General features: G+C 41.4%; 1 long non-coding RNA gene and 1 other non-coding gene across 3 annotated transcripts in view; one reads left to right on the top strand and one right to left on the bottom strand.

Moving 5' to 3' along the window:
- The window catches only part of LOC148358063 (uncharacterized), a 35804-nt gene that overhangs the window by 8439 nt on the left and 13726 nt on the right, over window positions 1-13639 (top strand). The gene's annotated exons all lie outside the window — the stretch shown is intronic.
- On the bottom strand, window positions 7139-7250 carry LOC148358064 (U5 spliceosomal RNA). Its single transcript, XR_015851790.1, has one exon. It is a non-coding gene; the product is annotated as a U5 spliceosomal RNA (small nuclear RNA).

Raw genomic sequence — 13639 nt, 5'->3', positions numbered from 1 at the left:
GTCATGATACAATTATTTGTTCATGAAATTTGAACTCTTCAACATGATTTATGTGTTAACTTAGTAATCACATGAGTTAGATATGATGATATTCTCAGTGATAGTTTTTAATAGCAAAGGCAGTCCAATGTTTTTTAATGTGACTGATTTTGAGTTGACTTAAACTGTAATTTTATATGGGATAGTTCAAAATACATTGAAAATGTATGCTGTTGTTTTGTCTATTTCTTTGTCATCTGAGTGCATTGAAAGTACTTAAAAACACGGAAAACCCATGACCTCCGGGGGGCTTCGCCCCACTTCTCCCCCCACCAGGGCACTGCCCTGGACCTAGCTGGGTGCCCGCGGCCCCCAGACCCCCGCCTAATTTTCAGATAATTTCACTTTGGTCAAATCACATCCCTGATTTTTGATCATGTACAGTGCACGTGTCCTTCTCAACTTCACCGCTTAGCCTACCCTATTTTCTCAATTAGACAGCCCGTTTATCCGTAGCTCCTAGCTCAATATGCCTGGCTTGTCTTTTGCGTTACCCGTTGTAGGATAGACGAGGCACTATGAGCACAAATGCATTCGTTTTACTCAAACATACTGCAATGTTTATAAAAGTAAATGAATGAAGCATCATTGACGCAGGTTACGATAACCTCTCGTCTCTGCATAAGAATGTCACAATGATAAACTGAAACCCCCCTGTGCAGCGGCTAAATCGCCCTGCCGCTCACTCTTAGCTAACAACCAAAGAGTAAGCAACTGGACTTTTTAGAGATTGAGCTGTAGATGTTCCTCATGGAAGTTCCTCAAGCTCAAATTAGAAGTCCAGTTGCCTACAACTAAACTGTATGGATAAAATGACCTGGGTGAATGACAATATTCACAGACATTAGCCAACATCCAACTCACCAGATATTAACACATTGACAAACAGATATTAACACTGACAAACACTTACTGGGCAGAATGGCTCTTCAAATGTCGGATGAAATTTGAGGTGGTGGTCTGGCTGTCCGAAATTTTCCCGTTGCAAAATTTGCACTGCGCTGTTCGCCGTTTACCTTCTTCACAGAAGTTTTTGAAGCCAAAAGTTACTACCCTCGGAGCAGACATGCTGACTTCAGGTGGTTGCCGTGGAGGTGTGTGGCGCATGGGCAGAGTGGGCGTGACATGAGAGCGTTTCTCAGCCCGCATCCCGTACTGTAATTGTCAACATTATTTAAATAATGAAATATACATATATATATGAACACGCAAGTCATTCAAGTCATCGTGGCTCAAGTCAAGTCCCGAGTCTTAGATTGCCAAGTCCAAGTCAAGTCACAAGTCATAAAAACAGCGACTCGAGTCGACTCGAGTCCAAGTCACTAAGTCTCAAGTCCCCATGTCTGCAAGGGGCGGGACTAGCTGGTTGTCATGGCGACATGCAAGACATGACACCATGAGAACTATAACTTAAGGTTCCGATTTTGTTTTGTGTGACAGCTCATTCCTTTTCTGTCTTTTGCGCTCTCCCGCAATAATGTACTAATCCCCTGTCCCATCTTGATTCTTCGTACAATTTCGACAGCTTTTAAATGACTTTCATGCTGAACATGACGCTTGAGATAGTCCAGCTTCCATTCAATTTTTTCCTCTGAAAACTCACTTGCTACTTTGGCATCGCTGCATGTTTAGCAGAGTAGACCTTTCTCACTTGAAAAAGAAATCTCACTTGATCTCACCGCTTTTTCTTAAATTTGCGCATACTGCGTCAACCATTCCATCTTAAAAGAACTTTTTTTTTTTTACTGTGGCTTGGTGAGTGGATGTGTCGCTACCGTTTTTTTTCGCCATGATGCAGGGGTTGTATTAGCATCTAGAAACTTGCTAGCTAACCTGCACAGCGCATATAGGCTAGGCCCAGACGCAAGCACAGTCAATGCCATGATTGGCTTTGTACCATAAGTGGCTACACACCTGTCACTCATTGAGTGAGAATCATAAAACAATATTGGGCGAATTAATTAGATTAGATTAAGTCTAATATTAGATATTAATTATTACGTATGTTGATGTTTATGCACTGGATAGATTTTCTTGTGCGCTGCGGAATGTGCGGGCAGTGTGCGATTGCGCAGCTTAGAGGGAACACTGGTCCCCCACCTCCTGGGATATTGATCCCTTTGATAATAAGATCTTTTCCTAAAATCTGTGCCAAAGGTTCTATGCAAAGAACATAGAGAAGGGCAGATAAGGGACAACCCTGACGTACACCGCAGTTGATCTGTACTGCTTTTGTCAAGTTCCTGTTAACCTTGAATTTGCTGTATACGTCCCGGTACAGCAGTCTCACCCACTTAAGATATTTTTGAGGAAAGCCCCATTTTTGCAGTACCCTAAAAAGGTACCTGTGCGAGACCCGATCAAAAGCTTTCTCAAAGTATAAAATTAGGACTACTAGCCGCATGTTTCTCTCTCGCATGACCGATGGTGTCACGGATAAGCATGAGGCTGTCGCTGATCTTCCTTCCCTCAATGGCACAGGTTTGATCTGGGTCAATTAAGTCATTTAAAACTGCCGACATGCGTGTTGCTAAAAGTTTACAGTCCACATTTAAAAGAGTGATAGGTCGCCAGTTGTTTAGGTCAGTCTTGTCCCCCTTTTTGTGTAGTAAAGTCACTATCCCTGATCTAAAACTGTCTGGCATGTGGTCGAGGTTGTAAAATTCGTTAAAAACAGTCAACAAGTCCGGTGCTAAAATGTCCCAAAAGGTCTGGTAGAATTCCAGACTGAGGCCGTCTTCCCCCGGTGATTTTCCTTTTTTAAAATTCTTTATACTTTCATTTAGTTGGTCCAGGGTAAAGGGTGATGTTAAAAGCGGGTCTTGACCCACTGATTTTGATATGTTATTTAAAACATGTCTCATTTCATTGTCGTATGTTTCCTTTTTTTCATACAATTTTTGGTAATACCCTTCAACTAAATTGGTTATTTCATGACTTTTTGTTAAAAGCCCCTTTTCATTTTTGAGTTTAAAAAGCCCCTCACTCTTGCTCATAATTTTTTGGAAAAAGTAGCGTGTACATTTTTCCCCTTCCTCTATTTCTCTTTCTTTGCTCCTTAATATGATGCCTTAGCTTTTTATTTCGGCTAAGGAGTTTAGCTCTCGTTTGATCTCTTTGATTTCATCATTGAAATCCATCCCCTTTTGTGTTAGGTTAAAATAACGCTGAAGTCTTTTTTGCAGTCCCAACATGCGTTTTATTTCTTTGTTTTTTCTTTTTCCCTGCGTTTTTAAAAAAGGTCTGCGTCCGTTTTTTTGTCATCTCCCACCATTGTGCTCGTGAATCGTAAAAGTCTTGAAGGGTCTGCCAGTCCTTGTACCGCTCCCTGTATTGGGTGACCAAAGCCTCATCCTCAAGCAGGGAGCAGTTCAATTTCCACAGACCCCTCCCAACAGTCACACCCGAAGAAAGTGAGAGTGTGCAGGACAGTAGACAGTGATCTGAAAAGAAGACAGGAATTAATCTAGCATCACTCAGTGGCAAGCCCCGTGTAAATATATAATCTATTCGAGAGGCTCTGGTGCCGTCACCACTGAACCAGGTGAAGCCCTCCTCTCTTGGATGCATGGACTTAAAACAGTCTTCTAATCTAAAAACCCGGCGCATGTCTCGTAATAAATTTGATGTCTTGTCAACTTTAAAATACTCACCGGCCCCCCGCCTATCTTTTCTACTTAAAATGCAATTAAAATCCCCTCCCACGATTAGTGGCCTGTGGCCTAACATGTGGGACTGCAGGTCCTCTAGAAGCTCGTGCCTCAGGTTTTTTTCGTTGTGACCGTGTATATTTAATAGGTTAAAATCGTGCCCTTTAAAAGATAGTCCTGCTAAAATTGCGCGTCCGTCTTTCACCACAGTGCTCCCCTTTAAGACAAGTCGAGGGTTGTTTAATAAAATGGCCACCCCATCGTTACGGTTTTCGTTTGAGCCACTCCATAACGATGGGTATGGCCAAATCTCCTCCCACCGTTTATAGTTTTTTAAAAAGGGAATGCAGCATTCTTGTAATAAAAACACATCTGTTTTGATGGTTTTTAAAAACGATAAAACGCTGTGGGCTCTAACCTTTGATCTCACATTGATTGTAGAGAAGGTGATGCTCATGGGTATGTTAAAATATATAATTTATTTAAAAAACACAAGTAGGGTAGAGGTCTTTCATAAAAAAAAAGATAAGAAGCTAGGGTAAAACCGGGGCGCCGGAGAAAGCACCCGGGCACCCTCCCGGGTCTATTCTCCGGGACGTTATCAAGGGAGGTTCATTAAAATTGATAGTGTTGTATGTGTCGGACTTGGGGGTGGATCGTAAAACAACATTTAAAAATGATATCTCATTTGGTGACCCATTTGGGAAGACTCTGGAATCATCAGACTCGCTGTCTGTGGTTCCAGGCCTTCCCCTTTTGTCTGGATTAAGGGGGGACTCAGAGGACCGGTCTGGGGGGAGTCTTTTGTTTCCCTGCCCACAAGGAATCGAGTTATTTCTTTCCTCGGCTTCTTCCGAGTCACTTTCACTCGACTCAATTGTGGGCATTTCTTGCAGCGACCGGTTTTCCTTTAAGTCATTAGTTTGTGGGTCTGGTTTTGCCGCCACTCCCAATTTGGCCCCCCCAGTACCCCTCCGCTCCACGGTAGGTAATGGGGGCAAACTTAAGGTCTGTTTTGGGGCCTCCCCCATTTTCCCTCCTCTAGGCCCTTCCTGGCCAATAGGGGTTTTTGGAGGGAGATTCGATTTTTTTCCCTCCCCCTTTTCCCCTCTACCTGGCCACTAGCGGCTTTTGGAGGGAAATTTGAATTTTCAATTTGTTTGTTCCGTCCATCTTTAGACCTTTCAATTTCTTTATTCATTTCATTTTCTTTGGTGCTTTCCTTTCCGGCTTTCAACTTGTTGGCAAAAGATTTTGGGCAGTTCCTGTAGAGGTGATTTGTCTCTCCAGAGATTGCACTTTCTGCCATTGCTGCATTCTTCTTAAGAATGCCCAATTGCTCTGCATTTCCCACAAATGATACGTTCACATACCTCAGCCAAGTGCCCATGCTCGCCGCATTTGCGGCAGAGCTTGGGTTGACCTTGGTAGTGAATGTAGCCTCGGTGTTCCCCCAGGACTATCATTGACGGGAGATGTTTCAGGTCCTGGAAACCCTGGGGGTCTTGCCATTGTTGAATGGGGACCCTCCAGGCACAATTCCAGACGCCGTCTTCATCTCTCACCTTCATAGCCTGGCCTTTCACAGTACAATATCTGCCCAGCCAAAAACAAATGTCGTCTGCATTCACTGTTTCATTAAACATTCTGACAATTACTGTCTTGGCAGCATTGTCAGTCAGTTTTTCAACAGCAAATGCAGAAAACTGGGGTTTAACTTTGTCAAAACGGTTCCAAAATTCACGAAATACAGTTGCAGAGATGAAACTTACATCGAATCCTTTGTTAAAAGGCAGAGTAATAATACAGTTTAAATCTTCAGCTTTGAAGTTTAAACATTTCTGAATATACTTCCTCGAAAAGTCGAGCCTTGATATTTTCTCCGTTTCAGTTCCCAGATCCTTGAAAAGAAAGCGTACGCTGTGGTGTCCATTCTACGGGGCACCCAGTTTGTTCTCACCAGTATCACCATGGCAGGTAATTTTGCGTTGGGGCTGCTGCCATTTCCTCTCCTCCTGGCCAATAGCAGATTTTGGAGAGCATTTAAAATTGTCCTCTCCCCCAGGCCCTCCCTGGCCAATAGCAGCTTTGGGAGGGAAAATTGTATTTTAAATTTGTTTGTTCGGTACATTTTCCTTGGGCACTTGAATAACCATTTTATTTACCTTTGTGCTTTCCGGCTTTCAACGTGTTGGCAAAACATTTTGGGCAGTTCCTGCAGAGGTGGTTTGTCTCTCCAGAGATTGCACTTTCTGTCATTTCTACATTGAAAAGTATGTCCAATTACTCTACATTTCCCACAAATGATATTTTGACATACCTGTCAAATGCCCATGCGCCCCGCATTTGCGGCAGAGCTTGGTAGGGATCGTAGCCTCTGTTTTCACCCGGGACTATCATCGACGGGAGATTTTTCAGGCCCTGGAATCCCTGGGGTCTTGCCATTGTTGTATGGGGACCATCCAGGCACAATTCCAGATGCAGTCTTCATCTCTTGCCTTCATAGCCTGGCCTTTAACAGTGCAGCATCTTCCCACCCAATAACAAATGTCATTTACATTTACTGTTGCATTAAACATTCTGACAATCACCGCCGTCTTGGAAACATTGTCAGTTTTTCGACAATAAATGCATAAAACTGGGGCTTCACTTTTTCAAATCGGTTCCAAAATTCATGAAAGCTAATTGGGACAAAACTTGCATCAAATCCTTTGTTAAAAGACAGGGTTATGATGAAATTTCAGGTCTTCGGCTTGTAAATTCAAGCATTTTTGAATTTTCTAAGTCCAGCCGTGAAATTGTCCTCAGTTCCCACATCCTTAACTTTCATCAAAGCCTTTGTTAAAAGGCAAAGTTATATTACACTTTAGGTCCTCTGCTTTATATCGCAGGCATTTTTAATTTCCTCGAAGTTGCACATTGAAACTTTATCTTTCTCAGCTCCCATTTCCTTGCTAAGAAACAGTGGTGCCCTCGCATGCCAGCATATTGCCCGGACATGGTGGAGTGCACCACCAGCTGCTCACTATCTCAATTGCCTCCTTGTAGAAAAAAAAAAGAAACGCAACACACCAGGTCAATATACCTAAAGACAATACGAGACCAGAGCCACATGGCTAAGCTCGCAGACCCAACAGAAGCGATTAAAAGTTTGCCAAAAGGCCGAGAAGCGATGCAGCACAAGGAAAACAGAACTGTGACGTAATGACTGATCCATGCTTTCCCACCTGGAAGGGCGACCAAGCGGGCCAAAACCGTAGCACAGCTGTTGTTGTTTCGAGCTAATCCAAGCAACTTCCGGGCCAACAAAGAGCGTGACACGTGACCGTCCGCTTCCTAAGATGCATCACTTCTCGTGCATTTGGCCGTAAATTGATAGAGCACAATTCTTCTTGGGTTTTGACAGAGTAGCACACCCCATTTTTCCTTCTTTTCAGTTTTGGTCGTTCTGCTCTGCACACGCAGAGCTTCCAAAAAAGTTTGGAATTGACTTGCTGTTTTCCCCCATGGAAGTCTATAGTAAAAGGTGATAGATTTGGATGGCAGGTCCAAACAGTCGGTCCCATTGGCCACCGGACCAATTAACTATAGGGTTTTCTAAAATGTGTCAACTTCCAGTTCCTAAGTAAAACTACACAAAATGTATTTCGAACAGGGTAACGCCATTTAATCATAAGTTATGTCGGCAAACTTTGAGCCTCAAACTGCTTAACACAGGAAAGCAATTGCTTTGGAAGCTAAAATTGAGTTTTTCAAAAGCACTATGCTAGATCAAACTTTTCTTAATCTAAAGAGCTGCTATGGATGATAGAAGTGTATAGACTTGTTTTTGATTGAGCTATACCATTTATTTTAAAAAAGCTAATTCTTTAACGCATTTAATTTTACTGTTTGATTTGATCCAACTTGTGAAATAAGGCCCAATCCTGTGTCCCATTTTAAATATAAGGATACTACCTGCACCTTTGATGCTGACAATGCTGTGTGAGTAATGCGTTCGCTGTAACCAGAGAATTTTGGGGGAAAAAACGGGATTCTTGCGTTTCACAAAATCAAGTATTTCTACTGTCCAAGAACAGTGAGTCTAGTGCAACCGCTTGCATTTGGTCAGTCCACAACGGTTTGGCGCAACCTGAATCATCCTGCCCTCCCAGACTGCGGGACCCGTCATGAATGTTGACTAACGAGGTTCTCCCAGTCAGGTCAGTCATGGAATGCGGGGTTCTTAACCTGATCGTGGCGCCCAGGAATTGGTGAGGCACATCCTCTGGGGAGTGCAGTGCTCCTGAGGACCTGTGGGCAACAGCTGGCCACCTGAGAATTCCTGGACTTGCCAGCAGGGGAGGTCCCTGATGCACAATATGTGTATCACTGGGTGAGTCTGTCGCAGGACGACTTTGCCAAGGGCTGGCTCACCCTTGCCGCCATCAAAGACTCAGTCTGGACCTCTGGTAAGGAGAAGCAGTCAATTCGATGTGTCTGTACTCTCAAATGATAAATTGGAAAGGTCTTCGGGTGTTGAAGTACAGTATGTCCCTTTTTAGGAGTGTGCACTACTAAATTGCACAAACCCTACTAAAACCCCTCTATTCTTTCTTGGAATTTAATGGGAACGATAAGCACAGAACACCTTGAATAGAAATTACTTTTTTGAGCAAAGAACATATTTATTTTCGTGATATGACACCATCTTGTAAATGATAATCCTTTCACTATCACAGGCATTAAGTTTAGTTGCTCTACCATAAAACTGATGGCTCTGAAATGAAATGAAAAAACAAATTCTCATCAGGTTAAATGCCAGACTAGCGTGTCTGCCCGATTTCTTATCAAACAAGACGACGCATGAATGCATCATTTGCTTTAAAAAAAACTGATTTCGTCATTACCATTGGCACATTAAGCTAGTAAGGTCACGGGTCCATGTAGCTCATTCAAGCTATTAACTTACTGCTAGGTAAGCTTTGTATGGGAGGCATTTCTTGGCAGTTAATTGCACCCTTCCCCCAACTTTCATGCAGCAGTTAACACGCTTTTACTTTTTATAAAATTAAGATTGTATGATGGACCCCCCAGCCTCTACAAATTGTGGATTACTAATCGAAAGGTTTGTATTTGCATGCCTTCAATATGCCATCCAATCTGCGGAAAGGCTTTGCATTGTTGAAGTTAAGTGCCCATTTCAGTAACACCAATGTTGCACTGTCTGTAATCAAACTAATGGGCACGAATATCCTCACGAAAATAGAATAAAATGTTTTCAAGTGTAAAACGCCAAGATTCTCAAGTGTAAAAATACTAATGGATACCTACCTTTTGAGTATTACTTTTCATTGCCATGTGTAACGATCACACATTGTAAAAACTTAATTGAAGAGTCTTAAAAAAAATCATTTAACTGATGGGGTGTGTGGGGAGTTGTGTAAAATGCATGATTTGTATAACACCTGAAAATGAGTTTTACTAAGGCTTATTTAGTGTAAGAAATAAAATTTTATTTGAGATTGGAAATTGTGCTTGTGAGAACTCACTTGAGTACAACACCGCTAAAGCTAATACAATCCTCACCTCTTGGTGAGAATACCCAAACTCAATTACTCCGGTACACTTTTTGTAAATTAGGAATGTGAAACGGTAAAGATGTCCTTTTTTTTGTTTATTTAAACCACTGGGGAGCCATGTGACTTATTTCCCCATAGGGAAAGGCCCCAGAGCTTGGTAAATTTCTAGAAAGGTCTTTTGAGTGGGAAACATCCAAATTGATGAAAGCTAAGCTAGTGGGCTTTTAAAAAGTATAGCTTATGTTTGAGTTCTTGAGCTCAGGAGTGGGGTATTAAGTTTTTGTCATAATATGATGTCAAGACATTCTTCAGTGTTGCAGCACTTTTGGAGTATACACATATTGAGATAAATGGGAAAATGTGGTATCAATGAAGATTTAATATGCTGTACTTTCAGTGCCCTGCTAAGTCTTCGGATGACTCGATGTTCCTGATGCACTACCAACACGACACCTGACATAATAGAAATTTATATTCTTTGGCTGAAATGCTAAATTCAATGTTGATATTTGGCTTTACAGATTATCTTTACAATGTATGCCACAGTTGTGTGTCAGATCTGCTGACAAGGGGTAATTACAATGTCTGGCGTAATGTGAACCATCCTGCTCTCCCAAACACACTGCGGGACCTGTCATGGATGGTGGCTCACGAGGTTCTCCCAGTCAGGTCCGTCATGCACTCCCGAGGAATGTCAGCGATCTCAACCTGCCCCCGACCTGGCTGTGGCGCCCAGGAGTCGGTGAGGCACCTCCTTTGGGAGTGCAGCGCTGCCGAGGACCTGTGGGCAACAACCGGCCACCTAAGAAAATTCCCGGACTTGCCAGCAGGGGAGGTCCCTGACGCACAGTACGTGCTTTATGGGGTGAGCCGGTCGAAAAAGTCGCAGGAAGACTTTGCCAAAGACTGGCTCACGCTCGCCGCCATCAAAGACGCCATCTGGACCTCCAGAAACCTGCTGGTAAGGAGGCGCAGGCAGACCCCCCCCCCCCCGTGGCTGTGCTCCGAATGGCTGCAGATACAATCCAAGCTGCGGGCGGCAAGCCAAGGACACAGCCACAAAGAAGCGTCGTCTGCGCCCACCCGGAGGAGGGAACCGGAGCTCCACTGTGAAGGTCCCGGCAGCAATGGTCTGGCTCTCCGGGTGGTTGTGGAGGGCAGGAGCAAGAAGGGAGAGGACCTCCTCTGAGCGCCCCGGGCAGGATCCTAGAGGATATTGCTTGAGAGGGTAGGATGAAGTCCCACTTGAGAAGGCAAAACTGCAATTCTGCACAAAAGATAAAAAGTATCTTAACAGTTGGACTGGACTTTTTTTATATATACATTTAAAACTTATGATCCATATTGGAGGAATGTGTTAAACTGCTGTTAACGGTGACAATAAATGTATAAAAAAAAAAAGTCTTACCTCACAAACTGATCCCTTTTTATGGGTAAAAGCAGTATCGGTCATGAAGTTTGCTAACATGGCTTACATTTAAACTGCATTACCTCGCTCAAAGCACATTCGTATGTTTAAACAAGAACAGGAAATTGACACATTTGGTGACCTTTGTGTTTAGAGTATATTACTCTGAAAAATCTAAATCAAAGCCAAAAGAAACTTTTGTCACTTATCATTTTAGATAAGACTTTTAAATTGGTCGACGGGCAATAGGCCCAACTGATTAACAAAAAGTTGGATTGGGTGCAGCTTTGTCCCCATAGCGCAGGGGTAGGGAACCTTTTTGACTCGGAGCTATAAAAGCACTTTTTTATTTTATTTTTTATTATTGGAGCCACACCATATATTTAGACAAAACTGCCAAACCTATATATTTGGACCGAACACTTAGATTTACCAGCCTTGTCTTGGCTTCACATGAAGTATGGTCCTCATGGCTCAGTTTACTTTAAGAACTATTCATGAAAATGGTCTATCATCTCCAAGCCAGATGTACTCATGAAAAGAGCCATGGGTTCCCAATGCCTGTCAGTGTATTTGTGTCTATACAAAATATTTTAAAAATACCTTTAAAATATATTTAAAAACAAATACTACAAACATGCATCTACAGTAATGATAATGAAGTACTACAAAAACATCTAATGAAGTACTAGAAAATCTTACAAAAGTACAACTACAGTAATTCTACAAAACTAAATTTTAAATATTGGGAACCTACTATTTTGGTTTTAATTGTGAGTACTTCAAAACCAATTTAATAAGATAAACAATTGCAACAAGAATCTGAGCATTCAAGAACATTTAGGATTACGCATCAGTCAACTATTCCACTTGCTATGCCCAATATTTTTTTTATATTTCATCTTCTGATGGGTTACTTTTGTATGACCGTGTCAACTGTATTTCCTCAAACAGAAATCCTGAACACCTTCACCCTCTGAAGCTATGGTTGGATAATAACACAGAAACTGTAGACTTGAAAATATCTTGTACACACTTATGATGGCAGATTGCAGCATGAGAAAATACAAGGCAATAGTGGATAGCACTACGATTAAATTAACTTTGCCAGCAATAATTAAATCAAAGGTATATCAGATCATAGAGGAAAAAGGAAAGTGATTTCCATATGTGATGTATTTCTGGAAGAGATTTGTTCCATAGAATTGACCAGGAAAGGGTTACTTAACTGCCATTATCGAAATGCAAGACATTTCCTTTAAAATAATTTACAGGATTTACCCCTCCAGAGTGCATATTGCAAAAAGGTTGATTAAGGAAAAGATGTTACATGTACATTTCGTTCTGCCGACCCTGAAAATGTAACTGTTATTTCGGCACTGTCCCTTGGTGAGAAAAATCTGGTTTGAAATGTGTAGTTTTATTGCTGATAAAAATTGACAATGGGTTCAAATTATTTTTAGAAATTAGTCCCCGCTCCAAAGTTTCCCTGTTTTAGCGAGAGACACCTTGTGATTGACGTCCCGAATAACCAGACTTATTGGCTTTTGACTGCTGTTTATTCGGGCAATGGCGTCATTAAACTAAAGTAACGTAGAAAAAGTGCCGTCAGTTTTCTAACTATAGAAACATGAGTTAAGCTAACACATGCTAATGACGTTTACACGGAAGCGCGTCATTAGTGCAAAATTCTACAATAAACATGTCTCAAAGTCATCACAATCCGTTCCTTAATTACAGACCATTAATGTCCAGCGCAACAACAAATGAGGATTTTGACCGAGCTTGCCAGTGTGGTTCTTAACTCAGTCAGCGTGTTTCTGCCGATTTATGGCAGCTTCAAAGCAATTAACAGGTTAAACAGTAGAGAGCGCTGAAGACCACTGTATGGCTTTTTTCACAAGGTAGTACTTGTGTTTGGAATATATGCCCTTGGAAATAGAAATCAAAGCCAACAGAAACTTTTGTCAATCTTATCATTTCAAATGTGAAATTCTTATCAAATTCAAATCTCTCTCCAGCCAAAACTCTATTAAAACGAATAATATTTGTGAAAATTTTGGTATTTTTATGTAACTTGTGTTTTGGGTATTCATACCTGTTAACCTCCACGGCTCCATGCCCTTACAAACTCGTATTTTCCCTTACAAAATAATCTTACACCACATTTTTTTCCCCAAAACATGTTTATGTAGTTTAACATGTTATAGTGTACATGTGTTTCTTTATATTATATATATATTGTTGGTTCTCATTTTGAGATACTGAGTTGCTTGACATGAATGAGGTTTATTATCAAAAAAAGTTCAAATATTAAGTAGCTTGGACGTTCACTGTAGAAGGAAAAAATATATGCAAATATAATTAAAATTTTCTAATTCAAATAATTTTCTGCATTAAATTATTGTTGGTAACATACTGATTAATAATATAATATGTGATTATAATATAATGATAATCACAAACCTGTCTTTTTCATTTTCTACTTTTATACTTTTTTTCTTCTTCATACAACATAATAGTTTGTAATATAATGCATCAAAGCAAGTGAGGTGTTTGAGAGCCGGCTCCTAATAATGAATTGAGCTGAGAAAGCTGGTTCTTTAAAAAGAGACGGACTTCCTTTCACTACACAACTACCACAGAATGATGGATGATGGGAAATCCCCAGGTGGCAGATGCATGTGCACAGTAGCATCAAAGTGCTCGCTTCGTTTGCAACGAAAAAAAACGATACCGAGATAGAGGGTGCCACGGCGAACTCGTCTGACTTGATTGATCTGCCGTTTCGTGATAGTCGGTTTATACCGGATGGTACCCACAATTGACAAATTTGTGTTTTTCCGCAGAGATTTTCTTGTACGTCTTAAAATGCATAATAAACGTACTTTGTACGGCAAAAACGTACAGGTTGACAGGTATGGGTATTTCACACTTACGCCTTCAGTGATGGCCTTTAGAGATGTGTCGTTGGCGGAAGA

The sequence above is a fragment of the Urocampus carinirostris genome, chromosome 10 (assembly GCF_059441175.1).
Source record: "Urocampus carinirostris isolate Australia breed hairy pipefish chromosome 10, RoL_Ucar_1.0, whole genome shotgun sequence".
In the NCBI taxonomy this organism is placed as follows: domain Eukaryota; kingdom Metazoa; phylum Chordata; class Actinopteri; order Syngnathiformes; family Syngnathidae; genus Urocampus; species Urocampus carinirostris.
Note: the sequence above shows the minus strand (reverse complement) of the source record. Positions and strands in the feature narration are given on the sequence as shown.